Genomic DNA, 27,744 nt, shown 5'->3' with positions numbered 1-27,744 from the left:
TCAAACAAAACCAAACAGAAGTACCCAACAATGATTGGAAGGGTGTCAGGGTAGGCTGTTTCCTGTTTGCTGACTGAGGCACGCAAAACCTCGAGTGCCTACTTAACACTGGCCTTTGGCGGTATGTAAACTGAAGTCAGGAGCATGGAGGAGAACTCTCTTGATATATATGGTCGGCAACTAACCATTAGACGTTACAAGTCGGGGGAACAAGAGTGCAACAAGAAAGCTGCATCTGAGCACCACAAAGAGTTTATCATGAAGCACAGACTACACCTTTTGCCTTCTCCGAATCAGCAGTCTGGTCCATCCGTCAAATCAGAAAGACTTTGGGTCACATCACTGAACCTGCCATGTCTCTGTAAAACACAGAACACAGCAATTCCACATTTCCCTCCAATTCTTGCCCTTTAGTCTTCAATCCTGTTTGCCAGTGACTGTACATTTGCTAACAAGATAATGAGTAAAGGATTCCAATCTGGCTTGGAGTCCTGTTCTCCTCCTCCTTTTCTGGTTGTGGTGATATGCCTCTGTCTGCTTAAAGGTGCTGCACCTGCATTCTTGAGAGTTAAGTCCGCCAAGTCTACAGCCAGAGAGTGGTCAATCTGTGCAATTCGTTGCCACAGGCAACTGTGGAGGCTAAGTCGATATTAGAGGTTGGCAGATTCTTCATTGGTTAGGGGTATGGGGCTGGGAGGGGGTAAGCAGGAAATTGAGGCTAAGAGGAAAATTTGATCAGCCATGATGAAATGGCGGAGCAGACTCAATGGGCCAAATGTCTTCCGGTCTTCTGATCTAAGTCCATCAGAAGACTGTAAAATCACTAGTTCGTTTAGCTGGTTTAGAAGTATGTTACTTAAAGGAAAAACACAGGCTGCAGACAGTAGATTGCAGCAATAGTACTTCAGAAGAGGTGTATCTGGAAGTTTTAAGTTTCATTTGCAAAACGTCACCATGTATCACCAGTACATCTTTATCCCAAATCCCCTTAATGTCCTGAAATTTGTAAAGAAGCAAAAGGACTAAGCCTTCACAATTCTCCAAGGCAGAGAATTCCACAAATTAATCGTCATCTGAGTGAAGAAATTTATCCTCATCTAGTCATAAACAGTCTATCCCTCATTCCAAAACTCTGCTCCATGATCTTAAATTCCATGTCTAGGGAAAACAGTTCGCTTCTATGCCCTTCAGGCATTGTCTATCTTTTGAAAAAATATCTCCTTGTATTCTTCAGAATCCAGAGAATACAGCCTCAGTAATTTGAACTCCTATCATATGTCAAACCCATCAGATCTGCAGTTCCTCTGTGACAAAGACGTTCTTTTATAATGTCAAAAGCTGTACACAATATTCAAGTCTCACAAACCATAAACAATACCATTAAATTTTCTGAAATCTGCTAAGTGGAGTATGCATTGGCAAATAGGCGTTATTTATGGACAAACAAGAGAAAAGCTGCAGATGCTGGAAGTCCAAACAACACACACAAAATGCTGGAGGAACTCAACAGGCCAGGCAGCATCATTGGGAAAGAGTAGAGTCGACGTTTCGGGCCGAGACCTTTCAGCAGGATAGAGAAAGAGGATGAAGAGCAGGACACATTTATTTACAGACACATTTTTGGGGGGATATTTTCTGTGTATTATCTGTGAGCATTAACGTTCACTTGGTAACCTGGAATCATTATGTTTTGTAACTCCAAAACATGAATCTAATTGTAAAAAAAAGACAGGAGGCCAAGAGAATGTGGCTTAGTTTCATTTTTACTTTAAGCAAGATGCGTACATATGATAATGATGTATTGCATTCACGTACTTTGTACATATTTGAACATAGTATGCTTAATCAGACAATATATTTACAATTATATTCAAATATTATTGAAAATTTAAATACACAACACTCCTCCCTGCTTAGCTATAAACTCCAACTGAATATAGAAAGCGTCTCAACTTACATACACACACACATACAAACACATATATAATTTACAGCACAAAACAGGAAAGAGGAAAGAGGACCGGGTCGAGACAACAGAGACTTTTGGAGAAGAGGAGTTTGGTGGGTAATACCATTCTGGCTGACCGGAAGTGCACTGGGAGTGGTAAGCGTAAAGGAGTTGGGTGCTTACTGATCTGGTTAACAACAGATGGTGCAATCCGGGTCATATTACGATCGAGGAACGTGTTTGCAGACTGGATATTGAACTTTTTACTGTTGGACTTCAGCCGCATTCCACTGTGATACAACACTTGGCGGCACGGGAGGTCGTTCCTGCCTGTGGCCATCGAATGTGCAGCTCCTCCCATGGAGGGTCAGACACCCTGAGCCAATAGACTGGTCCTGGACTTATGCGTTTGCATTTTGCTGTTTGATTGTTGGTGGTTTTGGTATTGCTGTATTTACGCTCTATTCTTGGTTGGTGCGGCTGTAATGAAACCAAATATCCCTCAGGATTAATAAAGTATATCTATCTATCGATCTACAGGCACTTCAGCCCACAAAGCTATGCCAAACATGTCCTTACCTTAGAAATAGCCTAGTATTATCCATAGCCCTCTATTTTTCTAAGCCCCATGTACCTAACCAGGAGTCTCTGAAAAGACCCTATTGTGTCCACCTCCACCACCATCGCCAGCAGCCCATTCCATGCACTCACAATTCTGCGTAAAAAACTTACCCCTGACATCTCTATACCTACTTCCAAGCACCTTAAAACTGTGCCCTCTTGTGCTAGCCATTTCAGCCCTGGGGAAAAAGCCTCTGACTATCCACACAATCAGTGCCTCTCATCATCTTATACACCTCTATCAGGTCACCTCTCATCCTCCGTCACTCCAAGGAGAAAGGGCCAAGTTCACTCAATCTATTCTCATAAGGTATGCTCCCCAATCCAAGCCACGTCCTTGTAAATTTCCTCTGCACCCTTTCTATAGTTTCCACATCCTTCCTGTAGTGAAGTGACCAGAACTGAGCACAGTACTCCAAGTCTGATCAAGGTCCTATATAGCTGCAACATTACCTCTCAGCTCTTAAACGCAATCCCACAATTGATGAAGGCCAATGCACCATATGCTTTCTTAACCACAGAGTCAACCTGTGCAGCAGCTTTGAGTGTCCTATGGACTCAGACCCCAAGATCCCTCTGATCCTCCACACTGCCAAGAGTCTTACCATTAACACTATATTCTGCCATCATATTTGACCTACCAAAATAAACCACCTCACACTTATCTGGGTTGAACTCCATCTGCCACTTCTCAGCCCAGTTTAGCATCCTATCAATGTCCCATTGTAACCTCTGACACCCTCCAACTATCCACAACACATCTTCCACTTCTTCATCCAGGTCATTTATGAAAATCACGAAGAGTGGGGGTCCCAGAACAGATTCCTGAGGCACACCACTGGTCACCGGGGCACTCTGGAAGGTCACTCTGCTTAGCAGGTGAGACTTGTGGCTGTGAAACAGCCTCAGGTTCTGGAGCTCCCTCAGTTGTAGTTGTAGGAGATGACTCTGAATCTGCAGGAAGTGGTTTCTCGGCTTTTATCTCTGGATCTACTTTGATCCTTACTTGTTTCCCAGTCCCAGCTTCTTTCTTTGCCTTTATCCCACTCTCAATCCCTTTTTCAATCACGCTCCCCACCTCATCCTTGGTTTTCTCACTATGTCTGTTATAGTCTCACTCATGGTCCCAATCCTGCTCACATTTTCATTCCTGCTTTTCTTCTTTCTCACATTGCTTCTCCCTATATTGTCTTTCTCTTTTTCATTTATGCTCTTTCTCTCTCTCTTTTCTCCTTTTCAACTTTTCTCATCTTCCTTTTTTTCTTCTAGTTTCTTGTGCGTACCTTTGAATTTGTTAATTTCTTGAGAAATTTGGTCTAGTTCATCCTCTTCTATTTCCATAGCCCTTATGTCAGCCTGCTCTTTCTTTTCCTCTTTCTTCTTTCTAGGTTTGCATCTTGATCTTGGGAAGGCGCATTTAGTTCACTGGAGTATTGTCTTATTAATCCTTCTATTGCTCCTTTTATGATCTGATCTCTTCATTTCCTCATCCACAACATCATCTGACAAAGCCCCTGTTTTCGTATCTCCACATCCAGGGGGTCAGTGTGGACATGGTGGAGGATTACAAATACCTGGGGATACGAATTGACAATAAACTGGACTGGTCAAAGAACACTGAGGCTGTCTACAAGAAGGGTCAGAGTCATCTCTATTTCCTGAGGAGACTGAGGTCCTTTAACATCTGTTGGACGATGCTGAGGATGTTCTACGAGTCTGTGGTGGCCAGTGCGATCATGTTTGCTGTTGTGTGCTGGGGCAGCAGGCTGAGGGCAGCAGACACCAACAGAATCAACAAACTCATTCGTAAGGCCAGTGATGTTGTGGGGATGGAACTGGACTCTCTGATGGTGGTGTCTGAAAAGAGGATGCTGTCCAAGTTGCATGCTATCTTGGACAATGTCTCCCATCCACTACATAATGTACTGGGTGGGCACAGGAGTAGATTCAGCCAGAGACTCATTCCACCGAGATGCAACACAGAGCGTCATTGGAAGTCATTCCTGCCTGTGGCCATCAAACTTTACAACTCCTCCCTTGGAGGGTCAGACACCCTGAGCCAATAGGCTGGTCCTGGACTTATTTCCTGGCATAATTTACATATTACTATTTAACTATTCATGGTTTTATTACTATTTAATTATTTATGGTGCAACTGTAATGAAAACAAATTTCCCCTGGGATCAATGAAGTATGACCATGACTATGACACTTTTCTTTTTGTCCATCCACTCACCCAGCTCGGCTTTGGTCTTTGCATTACTTTTACAAGCAATTTTTTGTCTCCCACTTGAAGTTCATGCAATAACCTTAATTCATGCAGAATAGATTCTGGTTCTTTATACTCACAAAAGCTGAATGCTCGCAACTTTCCTAAAGCTCCTTAAACTCTCTTCCAGTTTAAAATCAAGCGACATTTTGCAAGTAACTGCCTGATTAACATATCAGAACCTTTCTCAGATATGTTGCCTGCTGTTGCATGTTGTAGTCGGACCACTGCTTATGTCACTTTCATGATTCCTTTGAACAGCATGGTCCTTCCTTGGTTCAATATGCTTTCCAACCAGAGGCACAGAGGCTGGCAACAACGCCTGTTTGCCCTCTTTTGGGAAACAGCTCGTGGTGTATAGCATAGAGACAGTTGTGGCATCACCCTGTACCTTCCTTCAATCACATTCAGTTGACTCTATTACAGGGGATGTGGCATACAAATGGTGGATGGATCTCCACCCCCACAATGCTCGTCCTCCTGTTTTTTAACATATACAATCTCAATGTGGTATGTTGGTTGTTGTACTTTACTGTTACAAACATCATTCCCACAGGAGTTATCTTTTCTCTGGCATAAATTCTTAGCTGGATATCTGCAGGCTTCAGTTTCATATCTTCGAAATGTCATTCAAACTTACTTTGTAGAATGATTGAAACAGCCGAAGCAGTCTCCAATTCCATTCTAATTAATTTGTCGTTCACTTCTGGCGTAACCCATACTGTTTGTCTATTGCTAGTTTTCACATTGTAAATCTCAAGCCTACCCATTCTTTGTCACTCTCATCACAGCCAGGTTTTTCATCAACAGCATATAGATTAGATTATGATTAGATTATGAGGACACACAGTCCTCTTTTATTGTCATTTAGTAATGCATGCATTAAGAAATGATAAAATGTTTTTCCAGAATTTTTATATCACAGAAACACATGATAAACCAATTTAAAAATTGACAAAAACCACACAATTATAACATATAGTTACAACAGTGCAAAGCAATACCGTAATTTAATAAGAACGGACCATGGGCACGGTAAAAGTCTCAAAGTCTCTCGAAAGTCCCATCATCTCACGCAGACAGTGAACCTCCAGCACCACAAACTTGTCGATGCAGCATCCTGGAAGCATCCGACCACAGTCCGACTCCGAGTCCATCCGAAAACTCCGAGCCGCCAACCAGCTCTCCGACACCGAGCACCGAGCACCATCTCTGCCGAGCACTTCGACCCCAGCCCCGGCAACAGGCAATAGGCAAAGCCAAGGATCTGGGGCCTTCCCCTCCGGAGATTCTCAATCACACAGTAGCAGCGGCAGCGGAGCGGGCATTTCAGAAGTTTCTCCAGGTGTCCCTCTGTTCTTCTCATGGATGTCTCCATCAAATCAGGATTGTGCACGGCCCCCTAGTTAACACATATTGATATCATTCAGAACGGTTGTGTGCGCTGCGTCGCGTTGCCATCTTCTCCTCCCTCTGTGTTAGTGTTCTTTCTAAAACTTTAACTTGAATTTTTTTCTCTTCCCTGTGCAGTCCATTTATTTTTGTCTACCCGACATGGTCTTTGTATGTGTCCTTCTCTGTTGAATTTTCTACAAGTTTTGCCTTTAAATCGTCATTGGTCTGGTGCATGTGAGCCTCTGCCACAACAGCAACACAATCTGTCTGGCCAGCCTGGTTTCTATTTAGTCATTACAATTTTGTTCATGCTCATTCTGAATTGCAACTCAGTTGAGCCTCTGTCTGCTGTTTCCATTGATAGAGCTACTTCAACTGTTCTTTTAAGTGTAATTTGTGCTTCAGTTAGGAGCCACTTTTGAATGATTTCTTGTAAGATTTCACCAACTAACCGACCTCTCAGTGCATCATTTTGCCCATCATTGAACTAGCAATGTTCAGACAACTTATTCAATTCACGTACACTAAAAAGGACTCTCACACACAAAATGCTGGAGGAACTCAGCAGGCCAGGCAGCATCTATGGAAAAAAGTGCAGTCGACATTTCGGGCCGAAAACCTTCGGCAGGACTGGAGAAAAAAAGCTGATTTAAAAAGTGGGAGAAGGGGAGAGAAAACCACCAGGTGATAGGTGAAACCTGGAGGGGGAGGGATGAAGTAAAGAGCTGGGAAGTTGATTGGTGAAAGAGATGGAAGGCCATGGAAGAAAGAAAAAGGGGAAGAAGCACCAGAGGGAGGTGATGGGTGGGCAAGGAGATAAGGTGAGAGAGGGGAAAGGGGATGGGAAGTGGTGAAGGGGATGGGAAATGGAGAAGGGAAGGTGTTGGGGGCATTACCGGAAGTTTGAGAAATTGATGTTCATGCCATCATGTTGGAGGCTATCCAAATGGAATACAAGGTGTCGTTCCTCCAACCTAAGTGTGGCCTCATCACGACAGTGGAGGAGACAATGGATGGAGATATCAGAACTGGAATGGAAAGTGGAATTAAAATGGGTGGCCACTGGGAGATCACACTTGTTCCGGTGGATAGAGTGTAGATGTTCAGCCAAGTGGTCTCCCAATCCATATCAGATCACACCGATGTACAGGAGGCTGGCACATCTGCGCCTCTTCCTAATTTGTTCCCAAAAATAAATAGCTTTTGCTTTACTTTCTGCCTGGGGATAAATGAAAATAATCTTTGCTTCATATTGCACAATTCTATAAACATACCTGCAGTTGAAATGTCACCCTGTTTAAAGGTTACATTTCTGTTTCTAATGACGTAGGAATTATGCCTAACCCAACTTTTCCTTGTTTAACAAACAGTATTTTGTATTTAAATTCAAGATTTAAACAAGTTCCTCCTCCAATTTGCACTATAATATAGTACTTAGAAAATTTGTACCAGTTATAGAGATGTTGTTTATTTCTAAATCCAAACATTAAATTTAAAAACAGAGGTGGCATAACTAGTCCTTACAAATAACAAAAGCCTGCTCAAAATTATTCTCATCTGGCTCTTTCTGTGTACTCATTGTTTTCTTGTGAATGGATTCTTCTATATCTGTTCATGTGTTATCTTATTGTGATGTTTGTACAGCAACATGCTGAGCTCCAGCCTATTACCTTATGCTGCCTTGATTGTTGTACTCAGCTACCTGCTTGAGCAAAATGCTTGTGTTTCTGATCTCGTCACATCTCCTAAACTGCTTGATAGGCTTTAACATAGATATTTCAAATCTGGAAACAACTGCCCATCAGTCTACGTATTTGGCAATATTTTATCAGGCACCTGTTTAAATATACTGTATTACTGAGTTATTTCCTTCTACATGGCAGCTTCCCTGGACAACGGACAATTTTAAATCAATTTTGTTTAAAATAATGAAAATGTAGATGTTAAAATATAAGCAAGCACTTTTGCAATACTCAAATCTGACAAAGCAAAGAGAATGCTATAATTTTGAATACAGTAATAGAGGATAATCATGCACAAGGTAATTTTGCGATGACAAAATCACAAGCGGCTTCTTGTTTCTAATTATGTCATATATATTGCTTCCTCTTTGATTTTATTTTAACAATTGTACCCAATGATTACATTACTCATCCAATAAGTACAATTAAAGATATTAATTCTGACAGCTTCTGAATCAGAATACTCTGGTATTCACCCCTGGACTTCTTTTTTGCATTGATTTAATACTTGCTGATATAGGATACCGAAGAAATATTACAGCGATCAATCACAGACAAACCGAACCTACATTGAAGAGTCAATTTACAGTTTTTCTTGTGGATCTTACACTAGTCTACACAGTGACGTTGCAGGCCTAAAATAGGTAAACCTCAACCACACCTGCAAAAAGGGGAAAGAAAGCCAAATTCTTAAGATGATTCTTAGATTTCCCAAAGCTTATTCATTAACATGAGCTGCCTCTCACTACTTTGTTAGCTTGCACTGTGTTAGGATAGAAAACCTTGAAGGAATTCTAATGTGTGCTTTATTATTATTCAACACAAAAGGAAACTCCTATTACATGACCTTAAAGTAAAAGATTTTTTTTTGTTTTCAGGTGCTAGAAACCTGAAACAAAAAAAAAGGGAAATGCTGGAATAAAAACATCATCAGATCAGGCAGCATCTGCAGAAAGAGCTAACTCTAACTAAAGGCAACTTTCTGCTCTCACTAAACCATCAGATCATTCGTCCAAGAAGTTTATCCCTCTCTTTAGATATCATTTTAATCTTATTTCACAATATCACCAAAATTTCACCCAGCCCTGATTTCTTCTGAGTTATCAATGCTTAATCAAATTTTTTCTCCTGCTCATCCGGACATTTTTAAAGGTTCACAATTGTTTTTGAATACCAGAGCCCTGAGCTTTGCAGTTTTCTCCTTAAAACGCTTTCTTTGTTTCCTCCTGTAAGATACCAACTCTTGACCAAACCTTCAGCCATCTAACCTGATCTCTTCATTCTCTGGCATCGCTTTTAATGTTGATCAACGTTCCTGTGAAACCCATTTAGATTCTTTCATTCTATGATGTTAAAATGTCATAATGCAAAGTGTAGTCGTTTGTTGGAACGCAGTGAAATAAACAGGAGGCTTTGTCATCTCTCCAGAAAGGCAGCTGGAATCTTGGTAAAGAGGTTGTCCTCATAAACTATTGTAAGGCTTAAACATCTGATGTAAGGAATCTAGGTGAGAAGGTGGGGGGCAGGGTGGGGGAAACCTGGGCAAACATTAGCACTCTATACATACTGACAAGAGATTTTGCAGATCTGGAAATTCAAAGCAACATGCACAAAAGCCTGAAGGGTCTCGGCCTGAAATGTCAGCTGTTTATTGCCCTCCACAAATGCTGCCTGATCTACTGAGCTCCCCCAGCATTTTGTGTGTGTTGTTCTTTGCATACTGTTCATTTTTTTCTTTTTTTTTCTAAAATTTTTATCTTAAATATCTTATAAATTTTTACTTGAATTTCTATTTTTTTAATATAATTTTTATTAAATTTTCAAAATGAATACATGGAAGATAATATCTACCCTCCCCCCTCCCCTTAACCCTCCTACCCCCCCGCCGTATGTAGTCCTACCTAAAAGGAAAAGAAAGAAAAGAAAAAGAAGAACCGCCTGGGTATTGGAAGGTTTCCACATGCTCCACGGGATCAAAATAAATTTAATATACTTATTCGTTAGTTTCCCCAAGGGACCAAGATCTTTATCGGAGCAATTAAATATGCCATCCTATCTTTTGTAAATAAGGGTGCCAGATATTCAAAAATGTTTCATATTTATCTCTTAAATTATAAGTAATTTTTTCGAGTGGAATAGAACTAGCCATTTCATTGTTCCAATGATTCATACTTAAATACGAATCAGATTTCCAAGTAACAGCTATAGTCTTCTTAGCTACTGCCAATGCAATTTTTATAAATTCTTTCTGATACTTATTCAATTTAAGTTTTGGCTTTATCCCTTCAATATCACCTAGTAGAAATAATACAGGGTTATGTGGAAGTTGAGTTCCAGTAATTTGCTCCACACCCAATCTCTCTTTAATTTCTGATGTTCCGTTTCTGTTAAATGTGTTTCCTGTAAAAAGGCTAAGTCTATCTTCATTTTCTTAATATGTGTTAAGATTCTTTTTCTTTTCACTGGTCCATTAAGTCCATTAACATTAAAACACAAAAAATTCAATAAATTAGTCATTATTTTTAACAAAGTTACTCCAATCTAAAACATTACTTAGCTTCTCAACTCTCATAGTTCCTTGGGGAATCTCTTTGAACTTCACCATGTTGCTATGTGTTTCCCTCCCAATCATCCAGGCAAAAAGAAAAAAAAAAGATAGATGAGATATAAAAAAAGAAAAAACAAAGTACCCCCGCACTAATGTTGTGAATGAAAGGATACACAACACTACCCCCCTCCATTTTGCGGGTCGTGGCTAAAGCCACGCTTGCACACATGATTAGCGTAGCAATTGATCAGTGCTCCTTCCAGCTCCCCGTAACAAAAAAATTATATATTTTTTTTTAAAAATTAATGTTACTATTCCCAACTAGTATTCCTCAAATTTTAACCTTACTTCCCCTCCCTCATATAATTAGTAATATATTTATATATTCATCCGCCTTCAAAAATTCAACAAGTCCATTCTTTGACCCAGTCTTCTTCAATCCATCTCGCTCCCTTGGTTTTATTCTTGTATCTGGTGAATATTCAGAGAGTCTTGCACAAACTGCTCCACTTTCCAGTAATCATCAAAAAATCTTTTTTCTCCACCAGCCAAAAAAATCTTCAAGGTTGCAGGATAACGCAATATAAATTGATAACCGTGATCCCATAGGATTTTTTTCACTGGATTAAATTTCTTCCTTCTCTTCAAAAGTTCATAACTTACGTCAGGGTAGAAAAAAATTTTGTTCCCTTGAATCATCAATGGCCCTTTTCTATTCTTGGCAGCTTGGGCAGCTGCCTGTAGAATCCTTTCCTTGTCTTGAAACCTTAAGAATTTTATTAAAATTGCTCGTGGATATTGGTCATCTTGTGGTTTTGGTCTTAGAGCTCTATGTCCCCGCTCAATTTCAATTGATCGGTCCTCCTCTTTCATTTGCAAAACTTCCGGGATCCATCTTTGAAAAAATTTTATTGGATTTTTTCCCTCCATACCTTCTTTAAGACCAACAATTTTAATATTATTACATCTACTAAAATATTCCAACCTGTCCACTTTCTCCAAGAGTCGATTTCTTTCCGTATTCCAGACAAGCAGGTCATTTTCTATTTTTTCCACTCTATCATTAATATGCTCCATTTTTCTTTCCATCTTCTGAAGCTTCTTATCCATTTTATCCTGTCTTTTCATAGCTTTATTATAGCACATCTTCATGTCTCTAAGCTCTGCTCTTACTTTTCTTAGTTCAGCCGTTAATTGCAATAAAGCCTTTCTTATGTCTCTGTCATCTCCTTTACTTCCAATCTCTTCCAGTTCTTCCTCCTCTTCTTCATCTGTATTCTCTGTGGTATCCAATTCTGACTCTGAGTCACTTTCAGTTGCAGTGGCTGTCGGTTCTTGTAGTTGAGTTGTGTCGATTTGCGCATGCGTTCTTCTTTGTGCATGCGCATTTCTGGCATCTTCTTCCGAGAGACCGCTACCGCCGCCATTGCTCCCTGTTCTATGGCGGGGATAGAATGCATCTCCTCCAAAGGAGATCCAACCTGAGTCCAAGGCTCCATCGCTGCAATAGGCCCTTTTTTCTTCCCATCTCGCGGCGCCTTCGCAACAACAGACTTCTTCTGTTGCGGTTTACGAGGCATATCGTAAAGTAGTCTTGCAAAGTTTATAAATAGTTTTCGGAAAGTATTTATTAACTTTGTTTTGTTTAAACGGTACTTTGCTAATTTTTTACGGGAGAGCTGGATTTACAAGTCTCAATCCCACATCATCACGTGACGCCCCCCGCATACTGTTCATTTGATTAGATAATGCAATACCTAGTCAATGGTATGGTCATGGTTTTTGACCTGGGATAAATGAACAAAAGAAGCATTTACAGTCTCACACAGTGATGACGTGGAAGAATCAGTACTTGATAAATTAAAAAATTCCCCAGAACAAGAATGAAGATCAGTTTGATTGCATTCATGGATTCACCAGGGCTATCACTTAAAGATTTGAGAATAATAACACTTTCAAAATGCAACCTGATTTTACATTTAATGCAACAGGGTCACTGAAAAAAAATAAAATACTTGTTTATTTTGCACACTTTATTATAGCTGCTCAGGGAAGCAAATACTGAAGTGTACATTATTCTTTAACACAATGTAATGTGAAAGCCAGCAAAACTCAAATAAGCATTCATCTTGATTTTGTGCTAATTACGCCTATGTTCTTTCACACAGCTCTAGTAACTCACTAGTACTAAAGATTTGAACTAAAGCAGCTAGACTACACTGGTCACTGTACCATCTCCTCCATATTTAACATCAGCACAGATGCACCACAACGCTGTGACTCAGCCTCCTGCTCTACTCATTTTATACTTATGGCAGTGAGGCTAAGCACAGTTCCAATACCATATTTAAGTTTGCCGACAACAGCACTGTTGTTGGCGAAGTCAAAGGTGGTGCAACATCTAGCTGAAAGGTGCTACAACAACAAAGCAGAGGGAAGCAGAGGTCCATGAGCCAGTCCTCATCAAGGTATCAGAGGTGGAGAGGGTCAGTAACTTTAAATTTCTCAGCGCTTTCATTTCAGAGGATCTGTTCTGGGCCCAGCACGGAAGTGCCATTACAAAGAAGGCAGGGCAACCCCTCTACCTTCTTGAAGATAAGTGACAATTCAGCATTTCATCTAAAACTTTGACAAACTTCTATAGATGCACAGTGGAGAGTATACTGACTGGCTGCATCACAGTCTAATATGGAAACACCAATGTCCTTGAACAGAAAAGCCTACAAAAAGCAGTTAATACAGCCCAACCCATCACTGGTAAAGACCTCACCGCCACTGAGCACACCTACAAGAAGTGTTGTCACAGGAGAGTGGCATCCTTCATCAAGGATCCCCACCATCCAAGCCATGCTCTCTTTTCGTTGCTGAATCAGGAAGGAGGTACAAGAGCCTGGGGAATCACACTACCAGGTCCAGGGACACTTACTGCCCCTCAGCTATCAGGCTCCTGAACCAGAGTGGACAACTTTATTCACCCCAACACTGAACTGATTCCACAATCTATGGACTCACTTTCAAGGACTCTACAACTATTGTTCCCAATATTTATTCTTATTTATTTGCTATTATTATTTCTTTTTAAATTTTACTTGCAGAATTTGTTCTCTTTTGCACAGTGGTTGTTTGCCTTTGCATGCAGTTTTTCATCGATTCTTTTGTGCTTCTTTGTGAATGCCTGCAAGAAAATGAATCTCAGGGTGACACATATGTACTTTGATAATAGATTTACTTTGTACTTTGATCACGCAAGGGCAGGACAAGAAGGAGAGAGGGAGAGGGAGAGGGTGGGAGAATGGGAGAGTGGGTGAAAGAGAGAGGGGGGAGAGGGAAGAGGGAAGAGGGAAGGGAGGAAAGAAAGAGAATCAGACAGACAGAGGGCGAGAGAGGCAGAGACTGGACTGTCTCCAGGTCATAAAAGGCCAGAAGTCTTCCATCACTGAGCTTGGTGAAGCCAGCACCAAGGTCCAATTGACTGTGCACCTTGATCCTACTAGCTGGGCTTCAGCACAGAAAACTACCATCTTCTGAGGGCCTTTATCAGTTCCTGTGCTGATCTGCGCCATTTAGAGGCAGGGTAGAACCCCATCCTACTGTGACTTCATGAATGGAGACAAAAGGTTAAATTCTCTTTGAAATGCCATAAAGAAGCTTCAGTTGGAAGTGCAAGTTACTTAGTAGTCCAATGTACAATCAGCAGACCACATGTCCTATACAATATTAAGGTAACTGCTACAATAGCATTTTTGTGAATCAGTTTTAAATATTTAAATGTTGCATAATTACATTGGTCTTAGGGTGCGTTGCTTCCAATTATATGTTCTCCCATACAACTTTTTGCATTCAGAAAGTAACACGAGGAATTTTTTTGTGCCATGTGAGCATTTTTCACATCATTATGTAAGGAAAGTGCCAGAGTGTTGAGTAAAGGAGATTCACACTGTACTTGTTGCGAAAGACATTATGGCACATTTTACTGAGGAAAAAGTCTTCTGACAGCATGACCTTTCTACCTTTTTCTCCCATTTTCAAATAAAAGGGCTTTCTGTCAAGCAATGAAACAACACAGCACTCCAATCCATCTTGTCCCCATGTAATCATTAGTCAGCAGTACCACACTTATGCAACCTTTCCTGTGCTCCTCTAGCCTCTGACAACAACAGAGTGTCACGTTTAGTGCGCATTCGGTATTACAGATTGAATCCTGAAAACCAGTGAACACAGGCAATCTAATCCTTCTTAAAACGGAGATTCCCAGCTTCTCTACTTGTGTCTTCCCCTTAAGCATTTCCATTCTGGGTGCAAATTTACGCCAGGATTCTGGTAGAAGGGTAGTTGCTGAGGATATCCCCATGCAACCCATGTCCTATGGCAGTGAGCCTCTTTCTCAATTACTAGAGGGCAATGTTGCCTCACAAATTCATCTGGATTAGTGTCTGAGTGATAGTTTATATAGTATGTATATAAACAAAAGTAAACACCCCTAGACAATGTTGGATGATCTTTTCCTGCTATTCAACACCAGCTTTTAGGATAGGAATATGCATCGATAATAACCACATAATATTTTTGGGATTGCAGTAAAAATATAAACACAACCGTATTCCAAGTTCATGACCTACATCTTAAGAAACCTTCCAGACTTTGTCTTTTCACTGTTGATCTTTCAATAGCATTCAGGTTAGCAACCTTACCGGCTCATGAAAATCCTTGTGAGTGCAATTTGCAGCAGAGTTTCTGATGAATAGAATTTAGAATGAGGGAGATACAGTATGTAGTCAGGATGGTACGAGATTGGACTAATAAGTAAACTGTTCAATTCACTTGGCTCACTGTAAGCATCTCTTGTGTCCTAACACGTTGTTTATTTGGATAACATTCTGTGTTTTGTGCCTTACCAAATGAGTTGTCCTTGTTTCTGTGGGACCCGGTTCGCCTAGCACCTTCTTCAAGCCAGTGTTATGAAGGACACCACGTCGCCCTTACCTACAGGAACAAGGGGAGAGACAAAAGATTAGAAATTGCACCATGAGAAGCATTGTACATTACATCTATACAAAATGTTGGAAGCAATTCAGGGAATTGTGTAGATTTCCGTGTTTCTGCTCTTTCCACATCAGCACTACCTTTCTCGCAGTGCACTTCCTTCAATTTAATGTGGTGTCTACATTTCTGTTGAGATAACCAACCATCTGTTGCTTTAAAATTTTTGTGGCCAAGCTGTTTAGCTAGCTTCTGTGTGACTTGTTTTTGAACACTGGTTCATAAACACACACACACCGGCCAGATACAATGGAAAACCATTTATTAAGGGACTTTTCAACATCTGGATCCTGACCTTCACACTTACGTTTTTGGGATTTTCCCTTGCTAAATGCCCATTGTTCTCACAGTTTATCTTGCTGATGTGTTGATCATATAATTTTAGATTTCAGCACTCCAGTTATCTCTGCCAGCTGACGATGAGTGGTGTTTGGCGGATGGATTTAACTGGTACAGAAAGGTAATTTTTTCAGCTGGTGTCAACTCTTTTTATGGCGAGGGCCTCAAAAAAATTTTAAAGCCAAAATTTTTAAAAAGCAGTATCAAATATCACTATTTTTTGATTCGCCGTCCATCAGCCCAAATGGACAACATAACCCAGGCACATGCAACTAGCACTACTCCTTGCTCTAAGCACGGTGTAGTGTCCAACCACCACACAGCTGCACGTGAGTGACTATCTCCTGTACCAAATAAGCAGCAGAGTGTCCCAAATAAGTGAAGGGAATCCTGATTACTTTCTCAGCCTCTTTAAGAGTGGTCCTAAATAAGCAGCTGCCCCAAATAACTGATGGCCCAATTAATTGGAATCTGCTGTAGTTACTTTGACAAAACAAGAATATAAGAGTAAGGCTGTAACACTGAAACTTTATAAGGCTTTGGTCAGACCACAGTTGGAGTATTGTAAGCAGCTTCGGGCCCCATATCTAAGAAAGGATGTGCTGGCATTGAGGGGGTTCCAGAGAAGGTTCACGAGAATGATTCTGGAAATGAAAGGGTTAATATATGAGGAGTATTTGATGGCTCTAGGCCTGTATTCACTGGACTTTAGAAGAGTATGAGGGGGAGTGGTCTCATTGAAACTTACTGAATATTGGAAGGCCTGAGTAGAGTGGATGCAGAGAGGATGTTTCCAATAGTGGTGGTGGGTGGTGGGTGGTGGGTGGTGGGTAGGGGGGAGGTCTAGGACCAGAAGGCACAGCCTCTGACTAGAAAGGCATCCCTTTAGAACAGAGTTGAGGAGGAAATTCCTTAGACAGAGGGTGGTGAATCAAAGGAATTCATTGCCACAGATGGCTCTGGAGGTCAAGTTATTTAGGTATATTCAAAGCAGAGGTTGGATAGGTCTTGATTAATAAGGGTGTCAAAGATTGCAGGAAAATTGGGATGACAGGGAAAATAAATCAGCCACATTTGAATGACGGAGCACACTCGATGTGCCAAATGCCCTATCTCTACTTATGTCTTATGATGTTATGGACATGATGAAGTCCTAAATTCTCCCAACATGCTGAAGAATGAGTACTTTCCACATTATGCAGAATATTCCCTTCACCTGAACCATTGTGTACCACAACACAAGTCAACAGGCAGTGATCTGCAGGGAAAGTCTTCAAGGTCCTGTGGGAAATAGAAACAGAAGAGCCTGTCAGTTTTTCTCACCGCCAGAACATTCAAACAAGCACCAACTCGTTGCTTGACTGGTGGGATAACTACCCATCTGGTCTCTTCCTAGCTGAACAGGTGGAATCTCAGCACTAGCACAGGCTGCAATAAGGAGGTTCTGGTAGGTTTGAAACCATCATTCTGGAATGAGCGCTTGCCTAAAGAGGGATGCAATGTCTGTGTTGTGGTTCATTCTAAACAGTTGTTTAGCACAGTATTGTACTCCATTGACTGTTCCCAGAGATGCACAGCGACAAACGCGAAATATTGCTGGAAGATTATCAACTCAATGAAAGAAGCCTTCCAATGCCTGGTACTACAAGATGAGGTGATGTTTCTGCATAGGCTCTGTGCAGGGAAAGCAGTTTGTTCCACTAATGCACGCTGAGCTATGAACAAACATCTCAAAGAAATTCCTCATTCATGTATGTGAAAAAATTATTGTCATTCTTATATGACATGGGACAAGATATGTCAAAGTCAGCATAGCTTCCTTAAAGGAAAGACTTGCCTGATGAACCTATTGGAATTCTCTGAGGAAATTACAAGTAGGATAGATAAGGGGGATGCAGTGGATGTTGTATCTTTGGACTTTCAGAAGGCCTTTGATAAAGTGCCACACATGAGGCTGCTTACCAAGGTAAGAGACCATGGTTTTACAGGAAAGTTACTGGCATGGTTAGAAGAGCACTGGTCAATTGGTAGGAGGCAGCGAGTAGATCCTTTTCTGGTCAGCTGCCAGTGAGTAGTGGTGTTCCGCAGGGGCCGCTGTTGTGATCACTTCTTTATATGCTGTATACCAATGATTCAGATGATGAAATAGATGGCTTTGTTGCTAAATTTGCAAATGATATGAAGAGTGGCAGAGGGGCACGTAGTGATGAAGAAACAGGTAGGCTGCAGAAGGACATAGACAGATTAAGAGAATGAGCGAGAAAGTGGCAGAAAAGACCATACACCATAAGACATAAGAGCAGAATTAGGCTATTCAGCCCATCGAGTCTGCTCCACCATTTCATCATGGCTGATCATGGATCCCACTCACCCCCATACACCTGCCTCCTTGCCATATCCTTTGATGCCCTGATCAATCGGAAAACGATCAACTTCCGCCTTAAATGTACGCACGGACTTGGCCTCACCGCAGTCTGTGACAGAGCATTCCACAAACTTACTACTCTCTGGCTAAAAACTTCCTCCTTACCTCTGTTCAAAAGAGTTGCCCCTCGATTTTGAGGCTGTGCCCTCTAGTTCTGGATACCCCCACCACAGGAAACATCCTCTCCACATCCACCCTATCTAGTCCTTTCAACATTCAGTAGGTTTCAACGAGATCCCCACATATTCTTATAAATTCCACTGAGCACAGGCCCAATGCTGCCAAACACTCCTCATGTGTTAACCTCTTCATTCCCGGAATCATCCTCACAAATCTCCTCTGGATTCTCTCCAATGACACCACATCTTTTCTGAGATATGGGGCCCAAAACTGTTGACAATACTCCAAGTGCGGCCTGACTAGTGTCTTATAAAGGGTAAGCATTATCTCCTTGCTTTTATATTCTATTCCCCCGAAATAAATGCCAACATTGCATTTGCCTTCATTACCACAGACTCAACTTGTAAATTAACCTTCTGGGAGTCTTGCACGAGGACTCTAATTCACTCTGCACCTCTGAAGTTTGAACCTTCTCCCTACTTAGATAATAGTCCACATTATTGTTCCTTTTCCCAGTGTGCATTATCATACATTATCAACACTGTATTCCATTTGCCACTTTTTAGCCCATTCTTCCAATTTGTCTAAGTCCTGCTGAAATCACATTACTTCCTCAGCACTACCTACCCCTCCACCTATCTTCGTATCATCCACAAACTTTGCCACAAAGCTGTCAATTCTACTATCTAAATCATTGACAAACAATATGAAAAGCAATGGTCCCAGTACTGACCCCTGAGGAGCACCACTAGTGACCGACAGCCAACCAGAAAAGGCCCCTTTTATTCCCACCCACAGTCTCCTGCCTGTCAGCCATTCTGCTATCCATGCCCGTTTCGTTCCTGTAATGCCATAGGATTTTATCTTGTTAAGCAGCGTCATATGTGGCACCTTCTGAAAATTCAAGTAAGTGACACCCACTGCTTCTCCTTTGTCCACCCTGCTTGTTACTTCCTTGAAGAACTCTAACAGATTTGTCAGGCAAGATTTCCCTTTACAGAAACCATGCTGACTTTGATTTATTTTATCATTAGTCTTCAAGTACCTCGAAACCTCATCCTTAATAATAGACTCCAACACTTTCCCAACCACTGAGGTTAGGTTAATTGGCCTATAATTTCCTTTCTTTTTCCTTCCTCCCTTCTTAAAGAGTGGAATGACATTTGCAATCTTCCAGTACTCTAGTACTATGCCAGAATCAAGTGATACTTGAAAGATCATGGCCAATGCATCTGTTATCTCTTCAGCAACTTCTCTCAGGACTCTAGGATGTAGTCCACCTGGCCCAGGTGACTTATCCATCTTAAGACACAGAAACATAGAAAATAGGTGCAGGAGTAGGCCATTCGGCCCTTCAAGCCTGCACCGCCATTCAGTATGATCATGGCTGATCATCCAACTCAGAACCCTGTACCTGCCTTCTCTCCATACCCCCTGATCCCTTTAGCCACAAGGGCCATATCTAACTCCCTCTTAAATATAGCCAATGAACTGGCCTCAACTGTTTCCTGTGGCAGAGAATTCCACAGATTCACCACTCTCTGTGTGAAGAAGTTTTTCCTCATCTCGGTCCTAAAAGGCTTCCCCTTTATCCTTAAACTGTGACCGCAACATCGAGAACAATCTTCCTGCATCTAGCCTGTCCAATCCCTTTAGGATTTTATACATTTCAATAAGATTCCCCCTCAATCTTCTAAATTCCAGCGAGTATAAGCCTAGTCAATCCAGTCTTTCATCATATGATAGTCCTGCCATCCCAGGAATTAATCTGGTGAACCTTCTTTGTACTCCCTCCATAGCAAGAATGTCCTTCCTCAGATTAGGGGACCAAAACTGCACACAATACTCCAGGTGTGGTCTCACCAAGGCCTTGTACAATTGCAGTAGTACCTCCCTGCTCCTGTACTCGAATCCTCTTGCTATGAATGCCAGCATACCATTCGCCTTTTTCACCACCTGCTGTACCTGCATGCCCACTTTCAATGACATTTGATCTTGACCTGCACTTCTTCTTTTGTAATGGCAATTGCATTCACTCCTGCTCCCTGACACTCTCGGACTTCTGGCACACTGCTAGTGTCTTTCACAGTGAAGACAGATGCAAAATACCCATTAAGTTCATCTGCCATTTCTTTGTTCCCCATTACTAACTTACCAGCATTATTTTCCAGTGGTCCAACATCAACTCTCCCCTCTCTTTTTGCTCTTAATATAACTGAAAAAACTTTTGGTATCCTGCTTTATATTATTGGCTAGTCCATCCTCATATTTAACCTTTTCCCTTCTTAGAGCTTTTCTTGTTGCCTTTTGTTGGAATTTTAAAGCTTCCCAATCATCCAACTTTCCACTCACTTTTGCTACCTTATATGCCCTTTCCATGGCTTTTATGCAGTCCTTAACTTCTCTTGTCAGCCGCGGTGAAATAAATGAAACACAATGTTGAAAAATGCATTGTCATACACTTTGGTATTAGAAATAAATGTGCAGACTATTTTCTAATTGGGGAGAAAATCCAAAAATCTGAGATGCAAAGGGACTTGGGAGTCCTTGTGCAGAACACCGTTAAGGGTTAACTTGCAGGTAGAGTCAGTGGTGAAGAAGGCAAATGCAATGTTAGCATTCAATTTCAGGAGGTCTAGAATCCAAAATCAGGGAAGTGATGTTAAGGCTTTATAAGGCACTGGTGAGACCTCACCTTAAGTATTATGAACCGTTTTAGGCTCCTCATCTAAGAAAAGATGTGCTGGCATTGGAGAGGGTTCAGAGGAGGTTCACAAAGATGATTCCGGGAATGAAAGGGTTCTCACACGAGGAATGTTTGATAGTTCTGGGTCTGTACTCGCTGGAATTTAGAAGGATGGGGGGGGGCGGGATCTCATTAAAATCTTTTGAATTTTTGAAAGGCCTAGGCAGTGTAGATGTGAAAAGGATGTTTCCCATGGTGGGGGAGTCTAGGACAAGAGGCCACAGCCTCAACATGAAGGGACGTCCATTTAAAACAGAGACGCGGAGAAATTTCTTTAGTCAGAAGATGGCGAATTTGTGGAATTTGTTACCACAGTCATCTGCGGAGGCAAGGTCGTTTGGTATATTTAAGGCAGAGCTTGTTCAGTTCTTGGTTGGACATGCTAACAAAGCCAGGGCGTGGGACTGGAGAGAGGAAAAAGGATCTGCCATGATTCAATGGTGGAGCAGACTCGATGGGCCAAATGGCTTAATTCTGCTCCTATGTCTTATGGTCTTAAAATATAACGTAGCTCTGTCAAGCAAATAGAATGATGTATTTGAGACAAAAGACAACATGGAATAGGAAAGCAACAAACACAGAATGCTGGACGAACTCAACAGACCAGGCAGCAACTAGGGGAAAGAGTAAACAGTTGACATTTCAGGCCGATACCCTTCATTGGACCTGGAAAAAAAAGATGAGAAGTCAGAGTAAGAAGGTGGTGCGAGGGGAGGAAGAAATACAGGGTAGTACACGATTGGTGAAACCGGGAGGGTGGGGTGAAGTAAAGGGCGGGGATGTCGATTGTTGAAAGGAATGAAGGGCTGGGGAAGGGAGAATCTGATGGGAGAGGACAGAAAGTCATGGAACAAAGGGCAGAGGGAGGAGCACCAGAGGGAGATGATGGGCAGGTAAGGAGATAAGGTGAGAGAGGAAAATGGGACTGGGGAATGGTGAAGGTGGGTGGGGCATTACCATAAGTTCATGCCATCAGGTTAGAGGCTATCCAGATGGAATATAAGGTGTTTCTGCTCCAACCTGAGTGTGACCTCATCATGACAGTAGAGACGGCCATGGACAGACATGTCACAATAGGAATGGGAAGTAGAATTAAAATGAGCGGCCACTGGGAGATACCATCTCATCACATTCTCCGCACCTGGAGTAGGAGGGAAAGCTGGACATGTCTTCACTGGAGTTTAGAGGAGGGACAGAGGATTTGATTTAAATATATAAGATCCCAAAGGATTGTGACAAGGTGAATGTGGAGAGAATGTTTCCTCCGGGAGAATCCGGAACCAGGGGTCACTGTTTAAAAGTAAGGGGCTGCTCATTTAGGATAGAGATATTTTCTATGGATAATCCATCTCAATATAGAGTGATGCAAGCAAAGTTTTTAAATACATTTATGAGGGGTGATTGATAAGTTTGTGGCCTAAGGTAGACGGAGCCAATTTTAGAAAACCTATCACATTTATTTTTTAACATAGCCCCCTCCTACACTTACACACTTAGTCCAGTGGTCCTGGAGCACACGGATCTTGGACCTCCAGAAAGTGTCCACAGCAGGGGTGATTGATAAGTTTGTGGCCTGAGGTAGAAGGAGATGAATTATTAACTTCAAACGTTCTGCATAATCACTCAAAGAGTCGAACTGCCTGTGCATGTAATGAGAGCTGTGTAACTCATCGCTTTCTACCTTAGGCCATGAACTTATCAATCACCCCTGCTGTGGACACTTTCTGGAGGTCCAAGATCCGTGTGCTCCATGACCGCTGGACTAAGTATGTAAATGTAGAAAAATAAGTGTGTATGTTGAAAAATAAATGTGCTAGGTTTTCTAAAATTGACTCCGGCTACCTCAGGCCACGAACTTATCAATCACCCCTGGTAAGACAAAACTGGGTGGATTTTTAATGGGTGGCAAAAGGTTGAGAGCAGTAGTACAAAGAATGGAGTTGCAGTCAGATGTCACTAAGTAGTGCTGTTGGATTGGGCTGCCAGAGGGCCCACTCTCGCTTAATTCAAATATATGTATGTCTTGCGTTGAGAGCACTAACATTATGATGTATATTTACAATTCTTATGAATAAGGTATATAACTTTTTCTGCATTTTCCGTATCTGCTCCCACGTTAATGAGCTTATTTCAGCAGGCCAGACAGCGTTTACTGACCTGGGCACGCAGGGGAGGGCGGGCTCACACTTTGAGTTAGCGGTAGGGAATACGCTTCCATCACCGAGGACAGTAGTTGCGCTACTGGGGCCGCGGACGAGCTGCGCGCCCCCGGCTCCGGCCCCGGCCTTTGGGTCACACGCTGACATCACAATGGATTGGCAGGCAGAGAGTTGCTGCTGCCTTGCCCCGCAGGAGAAGGTGGCGACCGCCGTGGGCTGGAGTGGAGCGGGTATGGGTGGCCTCTGCCCGGACTGGATCGACGGCAAGAACGCGCGAATTCTAAAGGTCAACAACGAGAGGGAGAAATGCCAGGTAGGTGGGAACCTGGAAGGAGGAGGCTCAGGGCAGGAGCTGGCCACATGCCGGCTTCAGCTCCCCGACTCACTCACTGCGGACACGCTCTTTAGGGCCACAAGAGAGGTTGCAGATGCCGGACATCTGGACCAAGACGCGCAAAATGCTGGAGGAGCTCAGCGGGTCAGGCAGCATCTATGGAGCGAAATGCTTCCCTGGGATACATCCCACTTCAGTTGTCACCAAGACCTTCTGCTGAAGATCATACGTTAATAGTCTCACGGTGGATGTTAAACTGAATGATTCTGGAAAACAGGTGCTCGGTACCTGTATTACAATATTTGTAACAAAAACACTTAATGCCGTGGTTGTCTGTATTGCCCATTTTTTAAATCTTTTCCTCCCAGCCTCATATTAAACATATTTCTGAAATAATACCAAAATATATCTTCAAATTTCCTTTTACAAAAATAATGTATATTTTGTTAATACTTGTTATAGCTTCCATTTAAGTGGTATTTTCTCCAATTACATTTACGTAACAAAAAAAAACTTAAAATTTATCTAAAGATTTCCCATTCACAGCAGGCAGAAGTGATTTACCAGTTTGACAAGAATGGGGTGCTTTTGATCCACTGGCCAAATTGAGTTTCTTCTTACACTAGAGAGACATGCAGAGATGTTTCACGCCCCAAAAGGGTTTGGGAACCACAGGCAGGGATTAAATGTGATAGGGAAAACTGCTGAAGGCTCCATGGGACAATTAATTGATTTAAACCAGGATTTAGAATTTACAATTTGTAATCTGATTCATCTAATTTGCAAAAGGAAGTCCAATGAATATTTGGAGGAAAACCTTGCAGGGTCATGGGTCAAGGAGACTCACTTGTCAAAGAAGCTAATTACCTCACTTCTGTTGTGTGTTGATATATGATCTGTTTAGGGTACAAGGACTGTTAAAGTTTTGCAAACAAAGTATGTTTTGTGCCACATTATTTTCCCTAAGAAACAACTCACACGTATTTTATTTCTCTAATTTCTGAGTTTTAAGTTTGTGTTCAGGGGGTCCGAGTTATCACGCATTGTCATTGTCTATCACACATTGTCACAACCATCTAATTTCCATCTGCTTGACTGCTGCACTGTTACATCATTAGACATTTGCATAATGTTCACGTGCTTTGCTAACATTTTCCTTGTTCTAGTGCAGTAGATGTGTCTCGACTATGGTGGTTTCAGGAGTGTGCTATCTGTCCATTGCGTAAAGTTAGTTTTCTATATTTCAGGCTTGGCTTTGTATAACAGCCAAGTTGGTATGGTCTTTCATTGATTCTGTTATGGTTATTATTCTATGGATTTATTGAGTATGCCCACAAGACAATGAACTTTAGGGTTGTATATGGTGACATATATGCACTTTGATATTAAATTTACTTTGAACTTTGGATAGGAGAATCTGGCATTCGGAGTACTACATTCAGGACATTCTGTCTTCATTAACTGTCATAAATCATTTTCAAAGGTCAGTCCCTTAGTTTATTCTTGATGTACCAAACTCTGATATTAAAGGTTGTAAGGTGACTCAAGACATCTGTTTGAGGGATGAGAGTTCAGGAAATACTGGTGTAAGGGGGTTTCGACTTTTGTGTTACTGCGGAGGCTAATTAAAATGGCGTCTTACTGGGTTCTGATGAGGGTCTCGGCCTGAAATGTCAATTCTTCATTCCTTTCCAATAGATGCTGCCTGACCTGCTGAGTTCCTGCAGTGTTTTGTGTGTATTACTCTGTATTTCCAGCATCCGCAGAATCTCTTATGTTTATGGCTTCTTGTTCTCTCCTTCGTTCTTGCTCCAGCCTTTGGAAGTGTTTGTACAAGAGTCTGTAGCTCATCCACCTCTTTATCACTTAATTATCAGTTCTCAGCCGGTTTGTGCATAACCAAGGATTCCTATGCCCACTACTTCCAAAACTTCAGGGAAAACCTTGCCTTAAAATCTTGTCCTTTATCTCTCCCATTCCTAATCCGTATGGCCTTTGAGGATCCATCTCTTCCACCCACAACCAGCAGAAGGACAACTCTTTGTAACAGTAATAAATAATAATGATAGCAAGCTTCCACTACCATATTTAAATCAAGTGGTTCAATTTTATAGCAGAGAGTGTATAGAGTATACAATCTGAAATTCTTACTCTTTGCAGACATCCATGCAACAAAAAACCCAAAAGGATGAATGACGGAAACATCAGAACCCCAAAGACCCCTACCCCCTGCCAGGCACAAGCAGCATGGAAGCATCGACCCTCCTCCCCCCTCCTCCCACTTGCACCAGCAAAAGCACCACCCCCCCATCACGCAAGTAACGCAAAAGCCCCCAAAGAGGCCTCAATCAAAAACTACAATCCACAACCCAACACTTGGGTATCTCATGATAGGCTGTCTTTCACTAGTGAGGGAGAAAAAAATCACTCCTGCAAAACGAGAGTGGGAAACTAGCAGCTCGTTGTTCTGACGTTGCAATCTTCCACATTGCTTCTCCAAGCCCCCTGACTCGAGGACCAGCAAGCTGTCACTCACCATCCAAGGAAAGAGAAGAAGAGGGATTGCTCTGGTACAGGGGCCTTTTATCGACAGCAGTGCACACTGCCTGCTGTCCCAACATTTCAGTCTCCTACAACGCTTCAGTCAGTGAGGAACAAGGTCGTCTGCAGGGCCGCACCCTGAAGGCACACGTCCTCCAGGCATTCCTAGAGATATCGAAACGCCAGGCCACACGACTAGTCTGAGAACCCACCACTCGCGGAGAACCATAGCTTGAGCTGTAGCTGTCAATCACAGACTTTGACAGGACCCCAGCCACCTTGAAAAGAGAAGGACATGAGAAAAGAAGAATCAGCAGTTTCGTGGACAGACTGGAAGAAGTTGCCTGGGTCCACAAAAACCTCTGACACCATCTTTTTTAGCTCCTTCCCAAGAAGCTTTTATGAAAACGTAATAGGAAATTAGAATTAAATACTTGACAGATGCAACTTTTATATCATTGCATCACGCTGTCAAACACTGTTCCCTACTACCCAATAAAGCTTGCAATGTTTAGATCTGTGGAGGAAACAAGACTAGCAAGGGCAGTTCATACCATATTCTTTACCACCTCAATAGGATGTGATTCCCAAACACCCTCTCCTCTACAAATCACCAGTTAGAGCCACCACTCTGCAAGGCACGTCAACCTTCATGGCTGATACATTGCAGATTGGCCCAGTTTCTTGGCTACGGTTTACGTCCTCTCTATTTCTCAGTGCTAGCAGAGGAACAATGCATTTGATCCGTATGCTATGGACAGAAAAAGTCTTCATCACAGACTAAAATGTTAACATGCTTTCTCTTTCTTTACAGACACTGCACAAATTGAATTGAATTGACTTTATTTCTTACATCTTCACATACATGAGGAGTAAAAATCTTACGTTATGTCTCCATCTAAATGTGCAATGTGCAGTCATAATAATTTTTAATATTTATAATAATTTATGAGAAATAGAACAGCCAATGTAATGTAGAGTACACTCAAATCAGCGTGAGTTCATCAGTCTGATGGCAAGCTGTCCCGGAGGCTGTTGGTCCTGGCTTTTATGCTGCGGTACCGCTTCCTGGATGGTAGCAGCTGGGATAGATTGTGGTTGGGGTGACTCTGGTCCCCAGTGATCTTACAGGCCTTTTTTACACACCTGTCCTTGTAAATGTCCTGAATCATGGGAAGTTCACAACAGATGTGCTGGGCTGTCCGCACCACTCTCTGCAGAGTCCTACGATTAAGGGAGGTATAGTTCCCATACCAGGCAGTGATGCAGCCAGTTAGGATGCTTCTATTGTGCCCCTGTACAAGGTTCTTAGGGTTTGGGGGCCCATACCAAACTTCCTCAATGTCTGAGGTGAAAGAGGCATTGTTGTGCCTTTTTCACCACACGGCTGGTGTGCACAGACCACGTGAGGTCCTCGGTGATGTGGATGCTGAGGAACTTAAAGCTGTATACCCTCTCAACCGCAGATCCATTGATGTCAATCGGGGTTAGCTCATCTCCATTCCTCCTGTAATCCA

This window comes from Mobula hypostoma, chromosome 14 (assembly GCF_963921235.1).
Source record: "Mobula hypostoma chromosome 14, sMobHyp1.1, whole genome shotgun sequence".
NCBI lineage: Eukaryota > Metazoa > Chordata > Chondrichthyes > Myliobatiformes > Myliobatidae > Mobula > Mobula hypostoma.
This window is presented reverse-complemented; position numbering follows the sequence as displayed.